Source organism: Numida meleagris, chromosome 12 (genome assembly GCF_002078875.1).
Source record: "Numida meleagris isolate 19003 breed g44 Domestic line chromosome 12, NumMel1.0, whole genome shotgun sequence".
Lineage (NCBI taxonomy): Eukaryota > Metazoa > Chordata > Aves > Galliformes > Numididae > Numida > Numida meleagris.
In genome coordinates, this window is record NC_034420.1 from 721,969 (window position 1) to 742,093 (window position 20,125).

General features: G+C 53.4%; 1 long non-coding RNA gene across 3 annotated transcripts; it reads right to left on the minus strand.

Annotated features, from left to right (window-relative positions):
* On the minus strand, window positions 305-7,444 carry LOC110405554. Of its 3 annotated transcripts, XR_002442942.1 has the most exons (4): window positions 6,903-7,444; window positions 4,887-6,754; window positions 4,501-4,540; window positions 305-789 (listed from the first exon to the last, which is right to left on the minus strand). It is a non-coding gene; the product is annotated as an uncharacterized LOC110405554 (long non-coding RNA). The 3 variants fall into 3 exon arrangements; XR_002442940.1 differs by having other exon boundaries at window positions 4,501-6,754; XR_002442941.1 differs by lacking the exon at window positions 305-789 and having other exon boundaries at window positions 4,411-4,540.

The following is a 20,125-nucleotide window of genomic DNA, read 5'->3' on the forward strand; positions in this document are numbered from 1 at the left end:
CGCGACCCCGCCGTGCGCCCGCCGCCGCCGGCCGGGAAGGACGAGGGGGAGGCGGCCGGCCCCGCTCCGAGCGAGGGAGGTGGGGAGCCCTCGCGGGATGCTGCAGAGGTAACCCCTCCTACCCCCGGGATGCTCCCGGAGCCCCCCGCCCTTCGGGATGCGGTTTCCACCGCGATGCTCCGGCGGCTGAATCGCCTCGCGTGCGGCGATCCTCAGCGCGAGAGGCCCCTGCCGCCCCTCCTGAACGCTCCCGCAGCCGGAACCCACCCCCACGGTATGCTCCCGCTCCCGGCCCTCGCCCCCTTCTCCTTCTGGATGTCCTTACGGCTCCCCCCTACCCCTCCCCGGGATGCCCCTGCAGTTCCCCGCCCCGGCTGCTCCCGCATTCTGCACCCTCCTCCGGGATGCTCTCACGGCCGCTCCCCGCTCGCTGGTGAGCACCGCAGCTCAGGGGGCGCCAGGTGGCGGGACCCCACCTCGATTCCCTGCCCTCGGGGAGGAGATGCCACAGAGTCCCCCGGGGATGCCCTCTGCAGAAGAGGGGATCCCTCCTCTGTAGCCCTCTCTCTGCTCCTGCAGGGCCGGGGGATCCCCGGGGACACAGTTCGATCTCACGTGGAGTGAGCCCCACCCGAGCCCCCGGGCATTCGCAGCCCCCCGGCCCAGTGTCGCCAAAGATGCACTCATCTGGGGGCTGCTGCAGCTGGCATGGGCTTCCCTGATGCGCAGAGCCCTCCGTGCCTGATGCTTTTGAAGGTGGGGGATCTGTGCCTGAGGTTCCCTTCACACCTGGAAAAAAAGGCATTAAAATACTGTCAAATGGAGTAAGGTAATAGCCGAGGAGACAAAGCCTCCTTTCATGCCCTGATCCCCCGCTGTCTTTTTTTAATAAACAAGTGCTCTTCCCCTGCAGTGGTTTCCAGGAGGAGTCAGTTTAATCTCAAAAAGTGGCTTATTTGGGTTTATTTTCAAAGCTGATCCTAAAGTATCTGCAGTCCCAAAGCCTTGCTGCCTACCTCTTGTAATGTGGAAGGGATCTGAGATAATTAATTAGCCGCAGAAGATTTCATATTTGTTGTCACACTGGATTCTGTGCTGAGCGAGAGCCGCCATGGTGCCACTATGCTGGAGGTGGCTCAGAGGCAGCGTTCAGCCCTGTGCAAGAACGTACAGCCATGCCCACGCCGCAACGGTGACCAAGGGAAAGGGACAGCCCCCACCCCAGTGGCTTTACCACCTCAGGGAAACCCCCAGAATGGTGAGGCAGGCCTTGGAGCCAGCAGGGAGAGCGGGGGAGCAGATGGCAGGAACGGGATTTGCTCTCCATTTAACAATGCAGCCAGAATCAGGAAAAAAAATGGAAAGGAAGCGGGGATGCTGCGCTCAGGCACAGGGCACAGCAGGGCTTGGGGAGCATTCCTTGTGTGTGTTTTGGACACATGGACAGCTCAAAGCTGCAGGGCCAGGGAGGTACCACCCTGGGACATGGCCAGTGAGTGACCGTGCATGACTGGAAAATATAGGTGGAGGGAGAGGAGGGCAGAATTGTTTCTCATGGCAGGGAGGACAGGATGCTTCAGGAGGCAGGGAAGTCACTTGGCTCCTCTCTGCTTTTGACACACATCTCTGTGGAAATGCCCCAAACCCCAGTGTTTTGTCCAGATAGCAGCACAGCCCCTGCCTGTGGGAGAAGGCAATATCAGGTGCGATAATTTGATCCGGAACCCACTCTGCCCTGCACTTCATGGAAGAGATGGTTGAATGCCCAGGCATTTGAGCCTCGTCTCCTTCCTCTTCACTGGCTGAAATTCCAGTGGGACCGCAGTGGTTCTACAGCTGAAGGAAATTCAGCACAAGAGACCTGTGAAGCCTCTTGGGCAGTTTTTAAGAGTGAGGTTTTTCTGCATCCGGGATGCTTTGGGGCTTGGGACACATGGCTTTACAAAAAGGCACTGTACACACATCCTTTCAGCAGTATTTTTCCTGTTTTTTTTTGTGAAGACAACCAGCCTCTGTCTCCAGAGATACTTGCCATTCTGTTATCATTTGAGAAACAATTTAGGATTAAATTCTTTTTTTGCTTCTTCTGGAAAAACATTCTCTTCTATAGATCCTCAGGCATTTTGACTTATGACATGAATAAGGCATGGCCCTGGGTGTAGACACCAAACCAGTCTCAACTGTGGTTCTAACAGGATGAAGCGTAAATAATATTCCCATCCCTGTTTTTCTCTGTCTGCATCACCAGCTGTCACATCTCTGTGGCCTCTTCTGCTCCTCATTTTGTCTCAGAGGCAGATTTATCCAGCTTCATCACCACAGTTGTTAGCTGTCATAATCTCTGCTTAGTCTTAAGACTAGCACATTTTTTTTTCGGATTTTCACTCTGCTTATGGTCAAAATTGTGGCAAATATAAAAATACTTCCCAGCTGCTTCTCTCTACTGGAAAATCCACTGCCCCTTTCAGTAGAGAGGTTCTGTGTCTGTGTCATCAGCCAGGGCCCAGATCTTTCTGCACCACTTCAGTGCAACTGCTCTTGAAAGTTTGTGTCTCTGTCTCATCCAAACCCCTTCCCTTCTGGGTTTTTTGTTTCTTCATCTTTCGTATTTTCCCTTTGTCAGCCAGAAAAATCAGTTCATTCTGCATTCAGGCACAGACTGGGATCCCCCATGAAGATCCACTATTTCAGAAAACAACTGTTTCATCCCCCAGCTGCTTTAATTTCATCAAAGCCCATCTATCCCCTACCTTGCTGCTGCAAAACCCCCATTGTGTCTGCTACCCTAAAAGACAGAGGGAGCACCTGAGCTCAGCCCAGGTTCCACCCCACCTGGAGGGTCCCAAGCCCTGTGTTTCCCAGGGATGTCTGCAGAGCAAAGCACTTCCCTTGTCTCTATCTCCCTCGGCAAAAGGAGCTTCTGGCACAAAGCTCAGCAACAGATGCCACAGAACACAGTGTCCCAAAGGCAAAATCCTTCCCTGTCTCAGGGATCCTTGCAGCTCTTCTGCCAGATGTTGACCCCAACAGCATAGGCAGGCGGGTTGCAAATCCTCAGCATCTTACACATTAATTAATTGTTAATTGTTCCAGCAGATCCAGTGTGGGTAAATCCTGTCAAAGACAGGGGGCTTTTGGTGGAATGAGGAACAGACCCTGCAAGGCTCTTCCACCCTGAGGTCCTCTGTGTGAGCTGGTGTTGGCCAGCACAGGGCTGAGCTCAGTTCTTCCCTGCTTCAGGCAAGCCTCAGAAGCACACGTGCATTGTAAGCATGTCCCTCCATCTCCCCAGCCCCCCCAGCATGAGGTCTGTCTAAGTCCCCTGTATGGACCCTATAGCCCTGACTGTGTGAAGGCATCAGGCTCTGGAGACAACCACCCACACCCCAGCCCCTTAAGGGGACGGTTCCTTCCCTGCAACAGTCAGGTGTTTTACAAAGGCTTGGAAACATGCCTGAACACCAAGTCCAGCACACACATCTTTTTCCCACCTCAAGCTCTAATTTGCAAGAATTTGGCCTATTCATCCTGGGGCAGTGATGAATTTCATCCTGGAAACACGTCTCTCTTGGCACATAGCTAGCAATCAAAGGGAAAAAGACCCTACAAAAGTGAAGAGCTAGCCAGTTTCTTGCACATGATAGAGAAGCTATCAGGGTTACCTCCAGCCCCTTTATGGCATATTGACCTAGGAGCAAAGAAGAAAAAAGCCACACATCTTTCAAGGAAATGTGTGCGTCTTTTATTTGCTGCCCTCCCCAGGAAACTCATTCTCTCCTTGTCCACCCACACAAGCAGGAATGATGAATGGAAATAAAATATAAAGTTTAGCCATTCTTTTTCCTCCTAGACTTCCCAATCAGATGATTTGGTCCATGCCTTGGTACCCAAATTTTGCACGCCAGTCATTCTGATCATTGTCCATGTGGCCTTGGCACACAGTGCCTTTCAAATGCCTTTGTGTGTTAGATGCATACATCTGAACCCAAGGCATTTAGCAGCAGCCCAGCATTGAAGGGTTTCACACCCCTCAGGGCAGAGGGGAGCCTGCCACAGAGAAGTCACTGCCACAGCACTTCTCCCCACACTGCGGTGCATTTTTTAGCTGTTTCTGCAGCCCCCAGTCTCCAGGCCATTAGCCACAAGGCTCTGTGCAAGAGCCCGCTCCATCCCAGAAACTCCCCAGGACTGGACCTCTCTCCAGCTGCCCTGACAATTCTCACTTTCCTTTTCTTTGCAGACCCTCCTAACACTCCTCTCTGTATTAAATGACTTTCGCAGTTAGGCCAGTGCATAAGGTATGTCTGCGCATCTCTGAGTTCCTGAGACCTGTGGCAAAACCAAGCTGTGTCATGGATCCTTTGGCCTGAGAGACCTTATTGGTAAGAGATACCAATACCTCATTGAGCCCTTGCCTGTCTTTAGTTCCAGAAGCTTTTAGAAAATTCATCGTCGAAGTTGAACTGAAGAATTGAAAATAACACTTCTTAAAGTCCATACCAGTTATGTGTTCCTACATGCATCTTCTGGGCAGGTCAGCCTGTATTTGAAAGAAACATAAAGAATTATTATGAAGACAAACAATTAAGAGAAAAATCTCCAAATCATCATTAAAAATGCAGCAGTTAAAGCATGGCCATGACGTGATGGAGTTGGAAACTGAGGCATGTATGTTATTCCCTCCACTGGAAGGCTGGTGGAAGCATTTGCATTCAAACAAGAGCTTTCTGCATTGCAAAATGCACATGTCAGAGAGGTGAACTGGGCAGCTCAGAGCCTCTGGCTGAGAGCAGAGGGCTGTAAGCAGGTTCAGCAAAAAGGTTTCCCCCTCCCACTTTTGCCTGTTATGTGTATTTCAATGTAAAAATACACCGAATTGTAGATACCTTGTTACATGTAGGGGAAATACAGAGAAAGACTTGAGGTGCCACCAGAATAAGAGAGACAGAGAAGGATCCTGTCTGGCTGTGCCTCCGATTCCCTGTTTATACATTGTCTGCTACCATTTCTGGATGACTTCTGAGGTTCAGGAGACCATTTCTGCAACAAGAAGTTAATGCTTATAGGCACCTCATGGCTGGAGAACACCCTCAATATTGCAGAATTGATGCCTTGTTTAATGGATTCACATAAATAAGAAGGCAAAGCCAGGAGTTGTGGCAGCAACTAAACTCTGTACTGGGAGGTACAGAGGCCTTACGGCAAGATTAAATATAGGTCTCACAAACCAGAACAACAGTGTTTTTACTGAGAAGATAATCAAGCCCTGGAGGAAATTACATGATGTTAAAGCTCAGATTTAAAATAAATGTGAAATGAGTTGGTGGATTTGGGACCAGTTCCTTATGGAAAAGTTTTCACATCAGAAAAATCACTGATGACGCTGGCTTTTTAATTAGCAGTTTTGGCAGAAAGCCAGAAGGACCAAAGTGGTGGTGGAGACTTAGTACTCATCTTGCCCTTTGAAAGGAGGGCTGGGGGCCATGAAGGGCTGGGATTAGGAGAGGGCTGTGCTGTGCACATGCTGCACATAAGGAGCAGGTGGCTCTGGAGATGGGACCTGCGTGTTCCCATTGTGACTCCCCATCGGCATGCATTCTCCTAGGAAGATCCTGTACCTTTGAGAACAATACTCACGGCAGTGAGTGCTGAATCAAAACAAGAAAACCACAGGCCAGGATGGGACACGGGCTGCGACCGCACAGAGGGAAGAGCCTGTGCAGCATTTGGCTGACGCCAAGTCAGGGAAATGGGTGTGGCATGAAGGCTCTGTCCCAAGACAGCTGCTGCAAACATTTGCCCTGGCTTAATTATCTGTTGCCCTTGCATGACTCTCTTTTAGTCTGCTTTGTCACTAAGGATCACCTTGGGATTTTTACTCATGCCAGGGGATGACTCCAAACGGTCGCACATCCCTTGGTCCCTATGAACTGCTGGCTGCACTGCTGCTTGACAGGTTCCAGTGGAGCCCAGGGTTCCTGCACACTGGTTTCTCATCATGTACCCACATGTGTCCCCTGGGATCAGCTCTCTGGCAGCAATAGGTGTTTGGTAGCAAGGTCTTGAATGCAATACCTCCCTTCTGTGATGCTCATCAAGAGAGGCTGGAGCCTACCACAGGGGTATGACACAGCCACTGTCCTCACCAAGCACTCCTGCAGCCAGTTCAAAGGATATAAATTAAAAAATAACAACTGAGTTGTTTTTCCTTCCCCTCTATCTTTCTTTTCTTTCTTCATATCAGACTGTAATCCCATACTTTGTGGTTTAACTGTGTTCTTACGTCTCCTTTTCCCAATGAGTTAATGCAAATGACTTTGTGCCAAGGCGGATCTGTGCTGAGCTTGACAGCAAAACACAGGGATCAGGAGGCACATGTGCTCCTGCTTCCCTTGGGAGTGATGGGTTGAATCAGGCTTCTAAATCCCTACAAGCATCTGAGCCTTGTTTCAATTTTCAGCTCAGTTTTCATCTCCCTCCCCTCCTTGCCAAGTCTGTTCAAGAGTGGTGGGAGGTTACAAATAGAGTAAGGGAGCTCATCTGCTGCATCTCGCTCGTGTGATCCATGGGCACGTACATGCGCACACAGGACCCTCCCTCCACAGGCACTCCACAACTCTCTGCAGCGTATCCATGGAGTGATCGTCACAGGTCTTTCCCGGTCTGCAGCTCCCTCGTCAGCTCTTTGCTGTGCACCTCCCGGCTGACGCTGAGGACACAGACAGCAGCACACGTGTCTGCGCTGAGATTAACCCTGCAAAGCCAAGGACAACAATTTCTGTTTCCTCATCCTAAATTCATCACCTGGAAAGGCTGCCGGGCCAATTCTGCCAAATAAAGGCTTCAGTAGGAATCTCTGCTCTTTATAGAAGTGGTGGGGTACAGACCTCACCCCAGCTTACCTGAGCCACTGGCTGCTGTCAGTGCTCGCTCTGTCCCATAATGAAACGGCATCACACATAAGGCATCACACATTCAAGTGGGCTGGCTCAGGGGCACAGGGGCTAGCAGGATGTTTGAAGGAATGTTATTTCATCTAGTCTGGCAAAGGGGAGGCTGAGGGCTGAATTAATGGTGGTCTAAAACCACTCGGAGGCCACACACAAAGACAACAAAGAAACTCTCCTCCCTGAATGGGGCATATAACTAGAGACAAAGGCCCTATCCTGCAGCTTGGAACAGTTACGTTGGATATCCAGAAAACATTCCTTCCCAAGAGGCGGTATATCGCTGGGAGAGGCCGCTACAACGCCTCCATCCGCGGGGGTTAACAAGGACGACCACAGCGAGGCGCTCAGCCCGGCCTGCCTCCCCGCGGGGCGCGGCCTGGCGGTGCGGGGAGCGGCGGGTGCGGGGCATTCCCGACGCGGGACCTCCTCTCCGGGCACGGCCCACGGCGCCGGCACAGCGAGCAGCCGCGCCCCGATCGGTGGGCCCGTTCCTCCGCGAGCGCAGCACCGGCTCCGGGCCGAGGCCTCCGCGGCGGCCTGCCCGAGCCTGCCCGTCCCCGCCAGGTGGCAGCAGCGGCCGCGCCGAACCCCGCGCTGCCGCGGGCCCGGCCGCTCCCGCAGGGCCCCGCAGGGCTGTGCTGTACCCGGCCTCGCGCCCTCGGTGAGAATCGAACCGAGCGGCCCGGTAAAATTGCTGTTTTAATGAGAGAATAAAAGGAGAAAAGCAGCTCGTGCATAAAACTGACGTCCCTTCAGGTGCTCCCCGTGTTCGTGCAGGATTGGACGGATCCCGGCTGGATTTTCCCACAGTGCAAAGCAGATCCAGCCCGCGAGGAGAAGTCTCTTCTATACGGCAGGGCCGCGCCCAGCCCCCTCCCCTGGCAGCTCCCCGCCGGGCTCAGCAGAACCCGGGTGCACAGCAACCCACGGGCTGTGCGGGAGCTCTCACGGAGCCGCTCCTGTTCCGTAAACCCTCTTTCTTTCTAACACAAACTGGGTATTTCCTACACCGCAGTCTCTGACCTGCTCCATTCAAACCTTGCAGGGTCAGAGCACTGCATCTTCCTGCCCACACAGCACAGGATTTGCAGAGCAACTGTAAAGCAATTAATTGAATGTAGTTACTGTGAGGATGTTTGTGTTTGCTGCACAGTTAACACAGGACTTTATCTCATCACACCGGGGCTGGTCTGAGATTCTATTTTAGCAAGTTCCTAAAACATTCCAGCAGCCAGTATACTCAACTGTAAACCAAAAAATCAGCATGGCTTCACCAAGGGCAGGTCCTGCCTGATCAACCTAATGACCTTTTACGATGCCATAACTGCATCAGTGGACAAGGGAAGAGCCACTGATGCCATCTCTCCAGACTTCAGAAAGGCCTTTGGAGCTGTGCCCCACAACATCTTTCTCTCCAAATTGGAAAGGTATGGATTTGATGGGTGGGCTGATCGATGGATGAGGCACAGGTTGCGAGGTCGTACCCAGAGAGGGGTGGACAATGGCTCCATGTCCAGATGGAGATCCTGGACCAGTGGCGGCCCTCAGGGGTCAGTGCTGGGACCTATACTCTTTAATATCTTCATCAGTGACACCAAGAGTGGGATCGAGTGCACCCTGAGCAGTCTGTGGATGACACCAAGCTGAGAGGGGCAGTGGACACAGCCGAGGGACGAGAATGCCATTCAGAGAGAGCCAGGCAGGCTGAGCAGTGGGCCCAGGAGAACCTCATGACGTTCAACAAAGCCGAGCACTCACTCTGGCAGCTGGGTTGTGGCAACCACCACTGTCAGTACGAGTTGGGGGATGACAGGATGGAGCACAGCCCTGCCAAAAAGGACTGTGGGTACTGCTGGATGGCAGCTGGGCATGAACCAGCACCGTGCCCTTGTAGCCCAGACAGCCAACTGTACCCTGGCTGCATCCAAAGCAGCATGGCCAGCAGGGCAAGGGAGAGGATCTGCCCCTCTGCTCTGTGCTGTGAGATCTCACCTGGAGCGCTGTGTCCAGATGGGGAGTGCTCAGCACATGAGAGACATGGACCTGTTGGAGCGTGTACAGAGGAGGGCCACAAAAGTGATCCCAGGGATGGAACACCTCCCTGCGAGGACAGGCTGAGAGAGCTGGGGCCTGGAGAAAAGAAGACTCTGGGAGACCTGAGAGTGTTCTTTCGGTATTTAAAAGGAGGGCTATGAGAAAGAAGGGGACAGACTCTTTAGCAGGGTCTGTTGTGATAGAAGAAGGGAAAACAGTTTCAAACTGAAAGAGGGAAGATGTAGGTTGGATGTAAGGAAAAAGTTTTTTACAATAAGGGCAGTGAAGCACTGGCTGAAGCCCAGAGGGGTTCATCAGTGATCTGGATGAAGGGATAGTGTCCACTTTCTGCAAGTTTGCTGATGATACAAAGGTGGGAGGAGTGGCTGACACACCAGAAGGCTGTGCTGCCATTCAGCAAGACCCAGACAGACTGGAGAGTTGGGCAGGGAGGAACCGGATGAGGTTTAACAAGAGCAAGTCCAGAGTCTTGCACCTGGGGAGGAATAATTGCATGCATCAGTACAAGTTGGGGGATGACCTGCTGGAGAGGAGCTCTGCAGAGAAGGACCAGGGTGTTCTGGTGGCCAGCAGGTGCCCATGAGCCAGTAGTGAGCCCTTGTGGCCAAGAAAGCCAATGGTATCCTGGGGCGCATTGAAAAGAGCATAGCCAGCTGGTCAAGGGAGGTGATCCTCCCACTCTACTCACGAGGCCACATTTGGAATACTGTGTCCAGTTCTGGGTTCCCCAGTTCAAAAAAGGCAGGGATATCCTAGAAGGAGTACAGCAGAGGGCCACAAATATGATGACAGCCTGGAGCATCTCCATAACGAGGAACGGATGAGTAACCTGGGTCTGTTCAGCGTGGGGAAAAGAAGACTGAGGGGGGATCTGATTAATGTTCATAAATAACTAAAGGGAGGTGGGAGGAAAATGGATGAAGCCAGGCTCTTCTCAGAGGTGTGTAACGATAGGACAAGGAGCTCTGGCCTAAAACTTGAACACAGGGAGTTCCATACAAACAAGTGGAAGAACTTTTTTATGGTAAGGGTGACGGAGCACTGGAACAGGTTGCCCAGGGAGGCTGTGGAGTCTCCTTCTCTGCAGATATTCAAGACCTGTCTGGACACCTACTTATGTGACCTGTTGTAAGGAACCTGCTTTAGCAGGGGAGTTGGACTCTATGATCTCTAGAGGTCCCTTCCAACCCCTGCAGTTCTGTGATTCTGTGATTCTGTGATGGATGCCCTGTCCCTGGAGACACCCAAGGTCAGGCTGGACAGGGCTCTGAGCACCTGGTCAAGTTGCAGGTGTCTCCATTCATTGCAGAGCAGTTGGACTAAATGACCTTTAAGAGTCCCTTTCAATTCAAATGATTCTATGATACTGTGATTCTATGAAAAAAACTATCCTCTATACGTGGACACATTGTGAGACACTGAAATCACCCTAATGGTCCCTAGGGAGGAAGGACTCGCTGCTGTGCACTGTTTGCACTTCTCATTGGCCCCAGGTGATTCCTGGTGACAGGATTTAGGAGGGCTATGAATTTGCTGTGGTTTTCTTCTCTCAGTGGGACTTAAGAATCCAAAAGCATATAACATGCACAGCAGATATCCTTGGAGCCCGTGCTTGATCCAAACATGCTTGCAGTGCTTGGTGAGCAGCCAGAGCAGAGAGCTGCTGTTACCCATATGGAACTGAGGCCCAGAAGTGTTTCTCTGTGTTACACCAGAAGCATCCCCAGCACACGCCACTCTCTCTTACTCTGTTCCCTTCCAAGACACATGGGAATTGCTTCAAAAAGTTGAAGCTAGTGTGGACCCTGCAGCCTCTCTTGCACTGTGTAAAACAAAGCATTAGGAGTCTCAGAACCTTTACATGGTTTTTGCCATAGCATCTTGCGGAGAAAAGTAAAGGAATGCTGCCTCTGTAGCTTATGGCCTGAGAGATTCTAAATGTAACCTCTTCAGGAAGATCCCAACAGTAGGGCAACATCCTCAGGCTTTTACCCTCTGCTGTGCCATGGAGAGTGGACATCCCAGGTTTCCAAACCCTAACCATGTCTCAGAGAGACCTGCCAACTCTCCGGGTCACAGCAGTGCTGCAGGACGACATCCCAAACATGGATCTGAAAGAGATGAAGGCAAGCATTACATAATTAATAAATAAAAGGAACTATGTTAAAAAATTGAAGGGACTGTCATTTTCCTCCTACAATGCAGTGTAACTTAATGCATCCCATGGGAAGTAAGTTGCTCACAAGGAAAGGAGGACTTTTCTGTGCCCGTGCTGGCACACAGAACTGCTGCACTCAGCACAGGAGCCGGGCCTCTTTGTCACCCCAGGGATTGCACATATCAAGCCCTTGTGAATCACAAATGATCTTGCTACCCTTAGACAAACCCCCCTTGTCACGGCCCCTTTTCTTCTTGGTAAAGCCTCAAATGAGAAGCCAAGTTGGCTCTTCTCTTTCTGCAGGTCCAGAAAGAGATAGCCTGTAAATGGTGGTATTGCATCTTCCTCCCAGAAGTGGCAGTCACCCACCACTCTTGTAGGAGGACTGCAGAGCTGAATGCTGGCCTATATTTCCATCTGTCAACAAGGCTGGTGACTACTGCAGGTCTTTCTTCTCCTAAAGCTGTGGTTTCTACCCAGGAAAGGCACCGGAGCATCCTCCAAAAAGGCTTTGTTTGCCACCATGTTCGGTTGCTGTGAACAGCCAATGATGAGATACCTTCACTGGTTACATTAGTAGTTCAGAAGTCACAAGCTATAAATTCTTTTGGGCCAAAGCTCCCATGCTCTCCAAGCTGCCTGCCAGGCAGAGGGGCAACCGCTCAGTGAGGTTTGTTTACAGTCAACCAAGTGCTTGTGTCTTGGAGGATCCAACCAAATTCCTTTCCTGGTGGTTCTCAAACACTGTCAGATCTCCATCAGCACTGGGTGGAGCAGCATGCCATGAGTGACTCCCTGCTCAGCCTGAAGGCTTGCAGGCTGCCCACAGGTCCATGTTCACCTCAGGGCCCAGACTTGTGGAGAAGCACACGGGACACACCACCTAGCTCAGAGAGAGCAAGACTGAGCCCAGAGCCAGTGTGAAAAGTCAGATCCAGTGCCAGGAGCTGCAGCTGCATGGCAGCTTAATGCAAGAAACACAGAAAACATTCGGCAGTGAGGCTGAGAGATGCCAAGAGACTCCTTCAGCTCTTAGCCCCTGATGTGTCTCTGTTTCCTGCTGCATTAACCAGGGGCCAGCACCCCCATGGCAGTGGCCTGGCATTGCTCTGGGGAAGCCTCTGACAAAGCAAGTGGAAGAACATGTGACTTAGTCACTTAGCCTGCAGGGCTGTAACTCACTACTGGGAGCAGAGCCTGATCCACACCCCAGGCTAGGACCACCTGCCCTCTTCGATGAGGCAGAAAGCAGGTACTGAGTCTCATCTCTGGAAAGGGAACACCAGGAAAACAAGAGATGCTAACTCCTGGAATTCTGGGCCAATGAGTCTGGGAGACAGGATGACACCCTGCTTCCAGGGCACGGGGAAGGAGCTGTTGTCTGCCAGGATGGTTCCTGAGCTTCCCAGCTCTGCTCTGCCAGTGCTGTACTTGTCCCTGTGGCTGTCCTCCTCTGGCTAGAGCTGCCACACAGCTGCCCTGTTCCCAACCACCAGCACCTGCAGTGCCACGCTGGCTGGCCAGGTGCCTCCAGCTGCTGTCCCCTGCAGCTCTGAGAAAATAAATGACTGCTGCTTTAATTCCTCCTTGCAGCCAGTGCACCACTCAGCCAGCTCTGCCCCTCGGCAGCTCAACTGACCCTGCAAACACCACCAGACTGCTCCGCTGGGGCAGGACCTGAGGAAGGCAGAAGATTCCCTGACCAGGAGCCTCTCCCTCACCCCTCCAAGAGGGCTGCAGCCCCCAAAGGGGGCAGAGGAAAGGACCTGAGAGGAAGGGACAGCACCAGGCTTGCAAGGGCTGCCAGCTCCTCCTGGCCATCCCCACCCAAATGCACAGGCTCTCTCCAGCCCCGCAGCAGTCACCGAGCACTGGGTTTCTGTTCAGGCTGCCGTTCACCTCCACAAGGACCGAGAGGGTTCAAAACCACCTCCAGCAGTATCAGCGGGTGGATGCAGGGTGCAGCGGATGGTAACTGTCCGAATGCAGCAAAAGGTTCCAACTTAAACAGAGACATTTAAGTTCAGCAGCATCAATTACCTGCAATTCAGTAAGGAATCTAAGCATTTGTCTGTTCTGTTGAACTGCACAGCTGGGGATTGCTCTTTGTTGTGTGAGTAGCGGAGGAAGTCTCCTTTCAGAGCTATATAAACAACATCTCACAGAGGACAGGGAGGCAGCAACCAGCCCTGCCCTCAGAGCCGAACAGTTGGGCGAGCAGCCTGCCTCAAGTCCCAGGCACTGCTGGCCTGTCAATACATTCTGATAATCCACACATTTTATACTAAACGGAACAGCGGCAATTTCATACTCTCTGTGAGGGATTAATTGCTTTTAGTCCCACTTAGCTGATCTGTAGTATCTGGCTGAAAGCACACGCTATGGGGTTACTTGATGCTTCTTTGCATCTTTTGAGGATGCGGAGGCCTTTAAGTCCTCATGTCTTTTGCTTCACACAGCATCCTAACCCTCATCCCCAAAGCTATGACGTCTTCCCCAAGATAACAGGGAACTCATCCCTCTCTGTCCTCCGGCACAAAGAATTGGGCTCACAGCTCAGCACTGTAACAGCTCCCAGCTGAACACATCACATCATTTCCAGACGCACGTGAGGCTTCAGGTGCTAGGAGCCAGATCCTGATCCTGGTAGGGAGCAACTGCTGAACAGCTGATTCCACTCCAGGCTATGGCCCAAGCAGGGATATTCTGTGCAGCCCTGCCTAAGCAGACACTGCAGGAAACCTGTCCTGGTTTTGGCTGGGATGGAGTTTTCTTCACGGTCTCTCTGTGAAGAGAGACTTCACGATAAATTAATTAATAATCCTGAAGAATAACCATGAAGTGGACACTTTCCTCCAGGCCCACGCAGTGACCAAGCCTCACCACCAGGCCTCTGGGGAGGAACTCTCATGCCTGAAGCTCATCAAGGAGCCTCTGGATATGGGGGAAGGAAAAAGATCCAGTAGGGCCTGAGCTTGACACCACACTCAGAGCCCTATGCTCCTGCTGAGGAAATGCTGCAGACAGGAAACCAGGAGGAAAGAACCTCCAAAACACTGGTAGCTTTGGGCTGGCATCTGGGTACCATCCAGATTAAAGTGGTGGAAAAATTATGGATGGAGATGAAGGGTTTGTGCAGCTGTCAGCAGGTTGTCTGAACGCTGTGGAACACTGGACCCAGTAATGCACAAAGGATGTTTCAAAGATCTGTAAAAGATCGAGTCTGTGATTTGGGAGTTGCTGACAACCTTACATGCTCTTTAAGGAAAAGGAGATTAAAGGAGTGGGGAAGACGTACCTGCAAGAAGCTGCAGTGTGGAGATGGCACAGAGATTGGCTAAATTTCTGTCAGGTAGGCCTGGGCTGGGAAGCCCAGAAGAGCTACAGGCAATGCCTGCCAGAACACTTTCCAAAAATTGAGTCACAGCCCACAAAACCCCAGCACACTCCAAAACAGAGAAGGAAAAGCAAGACTGGAGAGAGTTCCAGCGGGCTTGCTGCATGGCTGAGCAAGGGCCAGGAGCTATGGCTGCAGGAATGGCACCACAGGAACACCCGGGCAGTCAGACACAGCTCTGGTTACGCCAGCAAGGCAGAAAACAGGAATCAAAGAGCAGAGATCACATGACTGACTTCATGCTGTAAAAGGACCAGCAGGTGTGCCAAGAGCCAGCTGTGCCATCTTACAGGTCTAGCTGTGCCATCCTGCTGATCCAGCTATGCCATCCTCCAGATCCAGCTGTGCCATCCCTCACATCCAGCTGTGGTTCCCCACTCAGCCAGCTGTGCCATCTTGCAGATCCAGCTGTGCTTCCCCACTCAGCTAGCTGTGCCATCCTGCAGATCCAGCTGTGCCATCCCTCACATCCAGCTGTGTTATCCCACAAATCCAGTTGTGCTGTCCACTTGGAGACTTTGCATCTTCCCAGCAAGCACCACGTGGGAAGACCAAAGGGAAGCTGTTGGCACCACCGGGTATCAAACTGCTCCAACCAGAAGAAAACAAGCAAGCCGGATGCTGAGTGACATGCTCCAAGGTAAAGTGGGGTGAATGTGCCTTGTGCAGGCACCCAGTTTTTGGGGGTAGGTTTATGACTACTGGGAAAGGGCACAATCAAGTTTTGGGGATGCAAAACATTTGCTAACAACAATATGTGACAATGGGCCTTACTTGAGGAGGTGAGGTGCAGCGAGTCACGGTTTTATAAATCTTTGTCAGTGAAAATCAGCAAGATTGGAATTTTATGGCCATTTTTCATTGGTTTTCAACAGAAGAGCATCCATCACTTTGGTCTCCATTACCTGATTATCTGGGGAGCTGGAGAATCATGCTTCCCCATGATTCCATGGGAGCTGAGGACCAGCAAGGCTTCTGCATCTCTGCAGGTAACAATTCTTCGGAGTCCTTCGCTCCTGGAAAGTCTCCGTTTGCTGGAAGCCAGCTTGCAGAGAAAAGGGCAACAGGGTGACTTTCAGGCCAGCTGAGAGAGAAGAGAAAGCATGCTGCATAATTGGAACAAGGCATCGTGAAAACAATCCCAAGCTTAATTCACTTGGATGGGACTTCATGTGGTGCTTAAAAGAATTGGCACTTTATCTTTGCAGACAGAAGAAGCAAGGACTTCTGCCATTGTTCAGCCACCAATTCACCATTTTTTTCCTTTGTTTTCTGAAGAGTGAGGCATCTTCATGGGCACTGCTTTTGGATCAGAAGTGGTTGGCACATCCTCGGACCGTCAGCGCTCCTTGCTCTGCAGCAGGTGGTCAGCTGCATGCAAAGCTCGCACCCACACGGCCCCATTCCACTCCTGGGGCTGCCCCTGGGCTGAGACCCCCACACACGCAGCCCTGACCCAAACCAGCATCAAAGGAGCTGCAGCGTCTTTCCCGAGAGAAGCGGTTACAACTGGAGGGCTGTAGTTAGACGTGGCCAGGCTTTTCCATTGTTATTTTACAGTTGCTTGATGTTCTGAAAGATATTTAGAAAAATGACTTCAGCTGTCCTGTGCCAAACTGGGTGAGGGTGAAAAAAAGAAATTTGGCAGCCATGCTATTCATTCAGCATGTAGTTTGGATGATGTCCAGTGACTAACACGGGAGTTTTAACTGATCTGGGAGACTAAAAACCATTCACAAATAATTTGATTTAGGGTCATTGCAATTTCTTTTTATAAATAATTTTCATTGAGAAGTATTTTTTTAATTAGGATCGACAGACTTAATAGCAACTCTATTGTGTGCACAGCTCATCATTCCCATCTTCCTAAATGACTTACAGATGTGGTATGCTGGTTTCTTGTTCGCTGCACACGATGGGGCTTGTAGACGGGGCAAGGAAGGCTCGCAGTGCACAAGCCACGCTGAGCTGCTCTCCAAAAGCATGTGCTGAGGAAGATCCGCATGGACAGAAGAGGAAGCTTTTGCCATTCTGTTGCACGCTCCTGCTCCTCTAAGACTTTGCACAACTTTAGACACCCCCACGCAGCTGTAATTGCTTTCTGACTGCTCCAGCTCCAAGCCCAAAGCAGATGCTTTGTTGATGGCTCTGTTGCTGCAAGCTCCAGCACGGCTCAGGGAGTACTTGAGTTCTGTGTAAACCAGAACATGCTGCCTCTTCCATGGTGGGACTGCTGGGCAAGGACTGGACCCAGGAGGAGATCTGACATTGCAGCATGAGAGAAAAGCTTTGTTCATTGTCACATCTAAACTTAATCACCTCCTAATCCAATGGATAGCTAAACTGGGCTGCATAGAGCTGGAAAGACTGCAGGAGAATTCGGACAGCAACGGGAAGAAGAGTGGCTCCGCCGCTCAAATGCATGTTTCTTGGCAACATCCTCTGTGTGTGACGGGCTTTTCTTTGACTTGCACAGTAATAATCTCAACTCAGCCACTTTTGTTACTAATCTTATCTGTTGTTTGAATGGCTCTTAGATTCCCTCCTGCAATTATAAATGTTTGAACAAGTTCTTGGAATCATCAGCATTGTTGTTTTGTGGCTGGGTAACAGGCTTGGACTCCAAACTTTGAGATGCTCACTGTCCTCATCAGATATGTTCTTAGAAGTCCTCTGAATTGAATTTTGAAACAAAAGTCCCATTGATCTTAAATCTCGAGTCATGGCAGTGACGCTGAGAAAACCCTCTCCCCTGTCCTTCAGAGGAACTCAAACCGGTGCAATGAAGGATGGCCACAACAGCTAGAGAAAGGAGAATTTGTCCAATGGGAAGAAACTTCCAAAAGTTTGTCCTTTTTAGACTAACAAAACAAAGGCTGAAGGGGATATAATTGCTACTGAGAGACGTGTGGAAGGGGAGAAAACATCACATGAAAGCACAAAAATAAAAGTTGCACAAGAATCAGTAACTGTAAAGTAGCCACTGGTATATGCAAGCTGGGGATTAAAAGATATCGGAGCTTTGGGGCAGAGAGGTCCGGAGCAGAATGGAGAGAAACCCAAAGCGGAGCTTGTGAAGCATATGGGACATGTCGGTGTGACTGCAGCAGCAAGGTACAGCAGCACGCAACCCCTGCGAGACCCTGCCCACCCTTTGGCTATCACTGCCTGCACAGGGCACAAAGAGAGCCACCAGAGTGTTCTGAGAGCTGCTGCAACCAGCAACACAGCAATGGTGGGCACGGAGGATATCCAGCAACATCCCACCGAAGGGGAAATATTGTTGGGCCGTATTCCTGGGGTCTGGAGGATCCACTGAGTGCATCCACTCTGTGCATAACAAAGCTGATCCGTGTGTGAGAGCACCAGCCTCTGCTGCTGGCCCTCCTTAAGCAGCGTCATTAGGACAAACAACCCTCATCCCGCGGGGCCAGGGACAGCCACCTGCACCCTAGCGGACAGGTTTCACCAAAGGAATGCCATCATCAGTTATATATTTACCAGCTTTCCAGCACGACTAAGGCAACAGTTCAGGCACCCTTAGGACACCTGTTTGCATTAGGCCTCGGGTGAGACAGTGCAACGCTGCTCTTCTTCGAGACAAATGAGTAAAGTGGGACAAGAACCTGCCCTGTTGCAGCAGGACTGCTCTCCTTGTCCCGCGGCGGCCTCGGGACAGTCGCGTGGGAGATGGCACCCAGCGCCCGGGCAGCCCCATGAACGCAGGGTCCTCCTGCAAGCCCGCAGCCCCCTGACAGCAGGCACCGGAGGATGCCCACAGCCCGCCCGCCCGCCCGCAGCCGCAACTCGACCCGGCCCCGCCCCGCCGCGCTCCTCCGGCCTCCTCCTACCTGCGCTGTTCCGCAACAGAGCCGAGCGGCCTTGCGGGGCCGGGGAGGGGGTGGCTCCGAGGTTCCCGTGCAGCCGGGACGAGCACGCAAGAGCCCCCGGCCCGGCCGCACTCCCCGGCGGCATAGCGGTCCCTCGCGGCTCTGCCCCGCGGTGGTGGTGCGGTGCTCCCTTGTTAGCCCCGGTGCCACGAGTGCAGTATGAATTTATTTAGTAGTCCTTAATAAATATATGTCATTAAGTATCCCTCTGCACTCCTCGGCCCATCTACGGGCTCCGGGCGAGGGAGGTCGTCGGGAAGCTCAGGTCTCCGCCCGGCCCCTCCACCCCCTGCCCGGTGCCGCGCACTGCCCCACTCCAGCGGCCCTTGCCGCCTACGGTCGGCTGCCGGCTCGCTGCCGAGGCCCTGCGGCTGCCACCGCACCCCGACCCCGGGATTTCCCTGCGCAGCCCGGCGGAGCTTCCTGGCCCTCCCGGCAGCCCTGGGCCCGACGGCGGAACGGCATCGAGCCCCCTTCCTCGGCTGAGAGCTCCGTGCCTCCGCCGTCGGGAGCCGCCCCGTCGGGCCGGGCTCCGCCAGGAGCCGCTGCTGAGCGGCAAAACGCGGGCGGAGCCCCGGTGCCCTCTTTGTGGCAAACCGCCCCTGCTCTCCGATGACCACGGGCCCGACGGGGCGGGGAGAGGGAGCCACGGTACCGAAGTGCCAGGCCGGCGCGGCCCTGCCGCCCGGTGCGCGTCCAGAGCCGAGATTTTGTTTTCCGCATTTTCCCGCCCGCCGGAGGCAGTCCCTGAGCCTCCCGGTGCACCGGGTCCCGGAGCGCCGGTCCCTTCCTGCCCGGGGTTCGACCCCCACCGTCCCCGGGATTCAGTGCGGCCCCGCGAGCCGCACCGGCCCGATCCCGCCGGGCACCGGTAGCGCCGCCGCGGGGGGAAGGAGCCTCGGGCGCGCTCGTGGCGAGACAGCGAATTTCCATGGGAGGACGCGAAGCGCTCCGCGCACAGCGGGGTCCGCTCGCCCGATGTGCCCCGCTCTGTGGGCCGAGAGCCCGGGGGACGGCTGTCCCGTTCCGCTCGGGGTGACCGAGGGACGCTCTCCGTGTCTCGGCCTCGGTAAGGGGCGGCCGTCCTGTTCCCTCCACCTGGGCTCGTCCTTTCGATGGTTTCCAAAAGACTTCTCGCAGCCGCCCGAAACGTCGAAACGGGGCTTCTTCTTGGAAAAGAAACAGATGGCAGCGCCCGGGCCGGGAGCAGAGCCCGGCGGCGGACGTGCGTGGAGCCACGGCCGCGTCCCCTCGCTCCTCCACCCGTTGGGGCCGGGGGCCGCTGTCGTCGCGCATTCCCTTTGGCGGTCGCTCGTTGCATCGCTCCTTGCAGACCGCGGGAGCGGCGGCCCCGAGCAGCTGTGCCGGGCGGGCGGGGACCGTGCCGGAGGGGCGCGGTGCCGCTGCGGGGGCCGGTCCTGCGCGTCCCACTACCAGCCTCCCCGCGACGGGCCGGAGGAGGGCTACCAGCGGGGGCTTGGGGGAGCCGCCGAGGCCGGCGGGAGGGCTCCGGGGTCGGAAGCGGGCGAGAGATCCGCCCGGAGGGCGGCACGGTACGGTATAGCACGGCACGGTACGGCACGGCACGGCACAGCGTAACTCCGCGCGGCACGGCACGGTACAGCACCGCACGGTATAGCAGGGTATAACACCGCACCGCCCGGCCCTGCCCCGC